The 8,388-nt window shown below is 40.4% G+C and overlaps 1 protein-coding gene across 7 annotated transcripts in view; it reads left to right on the top strand.

Annotated features, from left to right (window-relative positions):
* Positions 1-8,388, top strand: part of DLGAP1 (DLG associated protein 1) — a 993,959-nt gene that overhangs the window by 472,718 nt on the left and 512,853 nt on the right. The window lies entirely within an intron of this gene.

Below are 8,388 nucleotides of genomic sequence, written 5' to 3'. Positions count from 1 at the left end.
ATTTCTACACCTTATCAGAATTGACTTGTTTAAAATATTTTTCAATTAAAACATGATACGAAGCCACTTAGATATGTAAAATTTAACAATTCTCCCTTTTCTCTCTTCCATCTTTACTGTTTTCCCCAAATTTGAGATCAAATTAATAAATATATTTAAAATGTCTCTAACTTTAAAAGTTAAGTATTGAATTAGGCTTACTTAGACTTCACTTTTAATACAGTATTTCTTACATGCCTAACATAATAGGTGCTCAAAAATATTAGGTAATTTGTCTCCGTTTATTAGATCAGGAATTATTTAATAGTATCTAAACTTTTACTTTTGCTTCTACCCATTTATGAAAAAAAATCATTCCAGCTTAGCATGCTTTAATATCTTATTGGGATAAATAAATAAGATTAAATATCTAAATAATTTACAGAAAGATATCTTACATTCTCTATGGCAAAACAGTGATGAATACAGTAAAGTAAATCTTGGTGTTTTTTTTTTTACTCACGTTGCACCAAAGCGAGAGAACACTAGGGGGCAGTGTTGTTAGAGCAGAACTCTCAAGAGGCTTGGAAAGGAGCGCTCAAATCACCAGCAGCTAGTGCGATAAATGGGGTTTAATAGCAAGAAAAGAATGCATTCGTTTAACTTTACTTTGTGAAGTTATGTGGACTATATGCATATTATTCACAAGGTCTTGGAAGAGACGCTTTGTTCAAACCCTGAGCCTATAATCTTAGGGATAAGCTCTTCCTGGAAAGGTCTTTCTTACGGAATTTTCTGTCCCAACGAAGATACAAAAGAGTAGAGCATTGCCAGAAAGTAACAATTCATAAACGCTAACCCCAAATGCCAGTATAATATTTAGTTCCTACTTCATTTTAACCTTCACTTGTATCCACCATTCCTTTTATTTTCTTCTACTCACCCAGGCTTCTTTGCAGCACAGTCATTTTAAGAATATTCTGAGAGTATCTTAGCTCTCACTCCATTTCAGCTCAGTGAATTCTAAGCCAACAAAGGTGTATTAAGTAATTAATCCATAATGCCACCCACTACCTCAAAAAAGGATAAGGCCAAAGCTAAAAAAAAAAAATCAAAAGCTAGGAAAACTTATTAACATCTTCTAAAATTACATTGTTGTTGTCTATTTTAAGGGCATGAGTAGTGACTTTATGCTACATTTTGCAAAAAGTATTGAGCATAATCTATAGATACTTAATGTATAATGAGGTAAACATTTACACCTCAGACTCAGAACAGGCAGACAGCTAAGTTCTCTTGCTTTTTAAATATGCAATGAATTTTCTAATAGTCAAGTAACAAATCTATTTTTCTTTCTCTTTTAGAAAATTAGAATCTATATGTATTAAAGAGCTGTGCTCCAAATTGTGAGTCTGGCCTACTTAAATTTGAATAAATCATTCTAGAGAGTTGACATTATTTAGTTTTGGAAAATTCTTGAAGCCTTTTTGGACTTTATAATTTAGCAGCAGGTGGTTCTGGTGATTTTAAAAGTCCATGATTAATATAGTTAATCCTAGTTGGTGTTTAGTCATCTCTTCAGATCTTTTGTACCTGGAATTTCTATAGCTTATTTGCCTGAAACTGTATAAATAATAAATGGTTTGCTGTCCTCTATATAGTGGCAAGCATCCAGGTTTCTGCAACTCGAAATTTCAGCTCCTCTCAGCTTCTATCAGGTTTGAGATATTTTTGGCCCCACTCTATCAGTCAGAATCCCATGAAAGAGAATCCCATTAACAGGGCTGAGGTGAATTTAGAGAAGGGTCTGTTTACAGAGCAGGGAGCAGGGTTAAGAAAATACAGCCAGAGAGGCCGAGGTACCCAGAGATAAGCACAGTGGGAAGCCCTCGCCACTCTAGGCCTGAAGAGTCAGATGAGGGGAAGGACGGGGTCCCCAAGCCTATGGGCACTAGAGCTGTGGACAGGCTGCCATCGCAGAGGGGCAGATTGCTGCTGAAACCCAAGCACAGGGAGGAAGTGGCACAGAAGGACCCAGAGCTGTCTCCCCCACCCTCAGCACCCCCAGCCAGGGCCTTGCCTGGATCACCTGGTGCAAGGCAGGGAAGAGCCAAGCACTGGGGAAGGTGGCCTAGGAAAGGGAGGGTCACAGGCCACTGAACGTTCTCACTCTTAATAAACAGAGTTTTACACTTCGAGGGGGTCTCTGTGGGTTCTTCTCTCCTTATCTTTTTACTTCACTCACCACATTCTTACCAAACCAGAGGGAAAGCAACAGTGGAGGGAAAGTCTTACACACGTCAGGCTTTTAGATAGAACCTTTTATTCCTCATCTCATATATCTTTTCTGCTCTATAAAAAACTACAACTTTATCTTCTCAACATCTCGCTATGATAAGCTTTTAAGTGGGTCTTAAGCCCACTTAAAAGATGCTGCACCCTGATTTTGTTGCTGCGCCTGATTTGGGGAAGCTTAGTCAGTGATCCCATGAGAAGGGAAACTATGAGAGATTCATTCTCTCCTGAATCGCTTAGGAGGTCCCATTAAAGCCCCTGCTAAACTCATCATCCCCAGCCTGGACCACGTTTGGTTAATTTCCAGTTTTTCCTTTCCTTGCAATAACCCACTTGAAACTCCATCAGGGAAAATAAATAATAATTCAAATGCAAAACGTATTGTCACTTTTATAAAATACTGCTCTCCTTGCCCCACCCTCACCACCTCCCTTTCTCCCCTTCCTGATTTTTACTGAAAAGAGAAAAGACAAGGAAATCTCAATGGTTTCATTCTCAGCACACATTCTAAGTCTGTCATTAAATGACCGCTGATTTTGTCACATACATATGGACAAAACTCTGTAAGAAAGCAATTGATTAAAGCCAATGAGAATTTGCTGCGCTGAAATGGAATCAGTGAATAAAAATTTATTGTTTCTTTTCTTTTTTCTAAGAGTCATCTCCATTATTCAAAAGAAGCCTGTCTTATCTTGTTTCCAAACTCCTTTTCCTTTTCTTTCCCCTATGCTGTTGATTTCCTACCTTCTTCCCACGTGAGTCGCCGGTGCAAGAGGGGGGTTCCTGCTTGGGTACCCACATCAGTAGGTTTTGTCTCCTCATCTGCTTGTCTTCTGAAGATAAATCGTTGGCAGAACTGAAAAAAAAAAAAATCATGGAATGGCTTTTTTACATTTCTGCCAGGGGGAGGCTATTTTGTAATCTTTTTGCAGCCTTCCTGTGCACAACCCAATCCCAAGCTGACTTGATTATCTCCTTAACTGTTTAGAGCAAAATTTAAAACTGGAATTTGTTACCTGCCCTAGGAGCAGATGCAATGTTGCTGAGTTGTCTTGTGAATTGCCAGGGTTCCTTTTCTCTTACAGACAGATCTTAAGGGTCTTCCAGGGACCCCCTATTAGCCAAATAACCTTGATAGTTATTACAGAGAAATTGTAATTCTTTTTGAAAGTATTTGTGTACTCATCCATGCCAATATTTATAATTCATTTGATTTTTCCAGGTTGTATAAGTTGCTAACAATGGAACTCCATTTATTTATTTACTTATTTAGAGACAGGGTCTGGCTCTGTCACCAAGCTAGAGTACAGTGGCATAATCACGGCTCACTGCAGCCTCTGCCTCTCAGGCTCAAGTGATCCTCCCGCCTTAGCCTCCCCATTAGCTGAGACTACAGTTGTGCAGCAACACACCTGGCTAATTTTTGTCATTTTTGTAGAAAACAGATTTCACCATGTTGCTCAGGCTGGTCTGGAACTCCTGGACTCAAGCATTCCACCCGCCTCAGCCTCCCAAAGTGTTGGGATTACAGGCATAAACCACTGTACCCAGCTGAGACTCCATTTAAATAGGTGGCTTTTATGTGAATTATTAATTTTGATAAAGAGAAGAGAAAAGGTGATAGACCAGTGTTTAAAAATCATTTCATGAACTAAGTTCAAAAGAACAACTAGGGCCTCCAGACTTTCCTACTTTACAAAGTAATGGCCTGGCCAAGGATATTTCAAACAAGAAATCTTTTCAAACAGTGCTTTAAATCATTAAAATAGGGAGACCAATATGAGTAAACCAATATAATGAGGCAGACTAAGTAGGAGATTTTTTTTTTCTTTTTTTTTTTTTTTGAGACGGAGTCTCGCTCTGTCACCCAGGCTGGAGTGCAGTGGCGCGATCTCGGCTCACTGCAAGCTCCGCCTCCCGGGTTGACACCATTCTCCTGCCTCAGCCTCTCCGAGTAGCTGGGACTACAGGTGCCCGCCACCACGCCCGGCTAATTTTTGTTATATTTTTAGTAGAGACGGGGTTTCACCGTGGTCTCGATCTCCTGACCTCGTGATCCGCCCGCCTCGGCCTCCCAAAGTGCTGGGATTACAAGCGTGAGCCACCGCACCCGGCCTAAGTAGGAGATTTTTAATGAACATTTTCAAGGCACAGGGAAAGAAGCCACAAAGAGCAAAAGGATTGTTCTGCACATACTGTCCTATTAATCTAGATTTATCTTGTATATCATGGAACTATGTGATTGGGTTAGCCATCAGGAGAGAGAAGTACTCTATGATATAAAAGCTCAGTCTCCAGAGATAAAAATCTCTTCAATTTGTCATTTTTCAAAATATCACAAAGAAATCAATGTTTCCATGGTCTTCAATAAAAAAAGCGTGTCAAGGCAAGATATACACAAAAAAAGAAGTCAACGCGTTTAGTTACAATGGGATAAGCAACAACTACACTGAAAAATTCTGTATGTAATGCAGTTTTCTTTTTGTGTGGAAAAGGGTAGGACAAGATATGAGATTCCTGGTCTGGAGAGTGGGCGAGATATTAACATATTAAAGCAGGAATGTCTGAAACATGCATTGTGTATTTTCCGCTGTCTCAGCCCAAATCAGGTATAGCCCTGGGGAGAAGGGAGAAGGGTAATACCAACCAGAAAGTATCTCTGTGATTCTTCAGGCTGCTTGGGCAGTCAGCCTCCAGAAGAGACCTCACTCACCCCTGGGTCATCCAGGCACACTGGCCACTCACCACCTCTGTGGTGTTATTTCAAGGATGTTAACCCCCAGGTTCCCACCACTGCCACTGGCCAATATCTGAAATTCCCCTGACAAAGCTTCCTCATTAGCATAAGCCTTTGACTCCTGAAATAAACCAACCATGTCTCTTACCCTTTTCCTTGAACTCTATTCCCCCACCTGAAATACAGAGAGGAGATGAGCAAATACAAATATATAAGAATTCTATTTAATTCTAATCATTTCAATATTTATTGAAAAAGTCTGAGCAAGACATCAGTAAAAAACTATAAAATCTCAGAATGGGCTGGTGCTTTAGAGATACAAGAAATGAGGTCTTTTGTTTTTTTTTTATATTAATATTTACTTTATTAGAAATTAAAACAGAAATTTTAAAAAACATTTGAAAAATTACCTATAAGGTTTTATGCTGACTACCTGGGTGACAAAATTATCTATACACCAAACCCCTGTGACACACAATTTACTCATGTAACAAACCTGCTCATGTACCCCTTGAACCTAAAATAAAAGTTGGAAAGGAAAACTAATAATAAACTCCATTAAATCTTCACATAAATAACACACATTTTAGAAAAAACCATTTTGCCAAAAAAAATTGAGTGGTTTTATTTTACATTTTTATAACTAATAACTGGTTTAATAGAAGGCAGCTAGATAACTATATCTGCCTTTTTATTCACTCTGTTGCATGTACTATGTTGTCTTGGTCAAACTGTAGAAGGCAAATCTGGCTTTACACAGATATATAATGTGAGAAAAGAGGAGTATTTAATAGCACATATGTTTCTAGTTATTCTTTTTTTAATACTTAACCAAAACTCAACAAGTAGTAATTTCTTTTATTATTATTATTATTATTATTATTATTATTATTATTATTATACTTGAAGTTTTAGGGTACATGTGCACAACGTGCAAGTTTGTTACATATGTATACATATGCCATGTTGGTGTGCTGCACCCATTATCTCGTCATTTAGCATGAGGTACATCTCCTAAAGCTATCCCTCCCCCTCCCCCTACCCCACAACAGTCCCTGGAGTGTGATGTCCCCCTTCCTGTGTCCATGTGTTCTCATTGTTCAATTCCCACCTATGAGTGAGAACATGCGGTGTTTGGTTTTTTGTCCTTGCAATAGTTTGCTGAGAATGACAGTTTCCAGATTCATCCATGTCCCTACAAAGGACATGAACTCATCATTTTTTATGGCTGCATAGTATTCCATGGTGTATATGTGCCACATTTTCTTAATCCAGTCTATCATTGTTGGACATTTGGGTTGGTTCCAAGTCTTTGCTATTGTGAATAGTGCCACAATAAACATATGTGTGCATGTGTCTTTCTAGCAGCATGATTTATATTCCTTTGGGTATATACCCAGTAATGGGATGGCTGGTTCAAATGATATTTCTAGTTCTAGATCCCTGAGGAATCGCCACACTGACTTCCACAATGGTTGAACTAGTTTACAGTCCCACCAACAGTATAAAAGTGTTCCTGTTTCTCCACATCCTCTCCAGCACCTGTTGTTTCCTGACTTTTTAATGATGGCCATTCTAACTCGTGTGAGATGGTATCTCATTGTGGTTTTGATTTGCATTTCTCTGATGGTCAGTGATGATGAGCATTTTTTCATGTGTTTTTTGGCTGCATAAATGTCTTCTTTTGAGAAGTGTCTGTTCATATTCTTTGCCCACTTTTTGATGGGGTTGTTTGTTTTTTTCTTGTAAATTTGTTTGAGTTCATTGTAGATTCTGGATATTAGCCCTTTGTCAGATGAGTAGGTTGCAAAAATTTTCTCCCATTCTGTAGGTTGCCTGTTCACTCTGATGGTGGTTTCTTTTGCTGTGCAGAAGCTCTTTAGTTTGGTCCTTTGTTTTTTAACTTCAAATCAAGACTGACAACTTAACGTTTGTTTGGGGGATCATTAAGACAAAATAGTTTAAGTCTCGGATGGATGGTTAGTGCTGCATAAAGCTCATCTGGTCAAGCTACACATCCTGTTTGGATTCATTTGTCATCCCTGACGAGTTATCATACAATGGCTGTGTGGATACAGCCTCGGTGTAGATACCTCAGTGGACAGGAAGTCTTCCTTCTCTTCATTGACACACAGCCTCCTGAGCCTGCCACTTACCAGCAATGTTCCTGCCCATAAAGGCTACAGGAATTAGTGGAATCCCTCTCTCCTGTGCTTTGCCACTTTATTAAAACACAGGAACCCTCAGAACCTTCTCCTTCTCATCCCATGCAGCTTTACTTTCTCACATGATATAGTTTCCATTTCCCAACTCTGCTGGACTCACTAAGAAAAGACAGTGCCATCCACCAGCAAGGGCCTGAGCTAGGCTGCTCCAGGGAACTGGGGAACCATGACCAGCAACTCCCTTCCCTCCAGGAGCACAGGGACCGGGCCCTGGGAGGGAGAAGCACAAGATCCTGAGTGACCCAGAGCCTCGGAAGCGCAGCAGTGGAGGCGGGAGGGAGCAGGCCGGGCCTGTGATGCCTTCCACAACTTCATATTCCGGAAAAGGACAGTGACGAGGAATTTCATGCTCAGATTTGCATTCAGCTGTTTATCCCAGTTAAGCCATGGCAGTCAGGAGCTGGAGCTTAGGAAATGTCTGAGCACATTTACAGCTACCCAGAGCCACAGCCGCGGACTGGCATTAAAAACTGATTTCCAGGTCTGGTTGACAGTGAAGAAACAAACAGTATAAGCTAGGGGTCCCCAGCCCCCAGGCCACAGACTGGTACTGGTACAGTACACAATGCAGCTTTCAGACATTCCTGCAGTACAGGTCCATGGCCTGTTAGGAACTGCGCTGCACGGCAGGTGAGTAGAAGCTTCATCTGTATTTACAGCTGCTCCCCATCGTTTGTATTACTGCCTGAGCTCCACCTCCTGTCAGATCAGCGGCAGCATTAAATTGCCATGGGAGCGCCAACCCTACTGCGAACTGTGCATGCAAGGGATCTAGGTTGCATGCTCCTTATGAGAATCTAATGCCTGATGATCCAAGGTGGAGCTGAGGCAGTGATGCAATCACCAGGGAGTGGCTGCAAATACAGGTTAACATTAGCAGAGAGGTTTAACTGTGCAGAGACCATAATAAATCAATTGCTTACAGACGCATATCAAAATCCTATCAGTGAGTGGCAAGTGACAATTAAGCTGCCTTTGGTGGCAGGCTTTATAGTGGCAAGTGAGTTGATGTACTTCAATTGTATAGCTGCATCTAGCATCCTGAAATGTGTGTGTTTGAGAGAACTTCAAATCCCCATAGGTTCTGGGTTAAAGTCAAGGCGGAATATCCTGAGATTGCACTGACAGCAACCAAAACGAGATTACAGAGTT

This window comes from Hylobates moloch, unplaced genomic scaffold (genome assembly GCF_009828535.3).
Source record: "Hylobates moloch isolate HMO894 unplaced genomic scaffold, HMol_V3 SCAFFOLD_5, whole genome shotgun sequence".
NCBI lineage: Eukaryota > Metazoa > Chordata > Mammalia > Primates > Hylobatidae > Hylobates > Hylobates moloch.
This window is presented reverse-complemented; position numbering and strand designations above follow the sequence as displayed.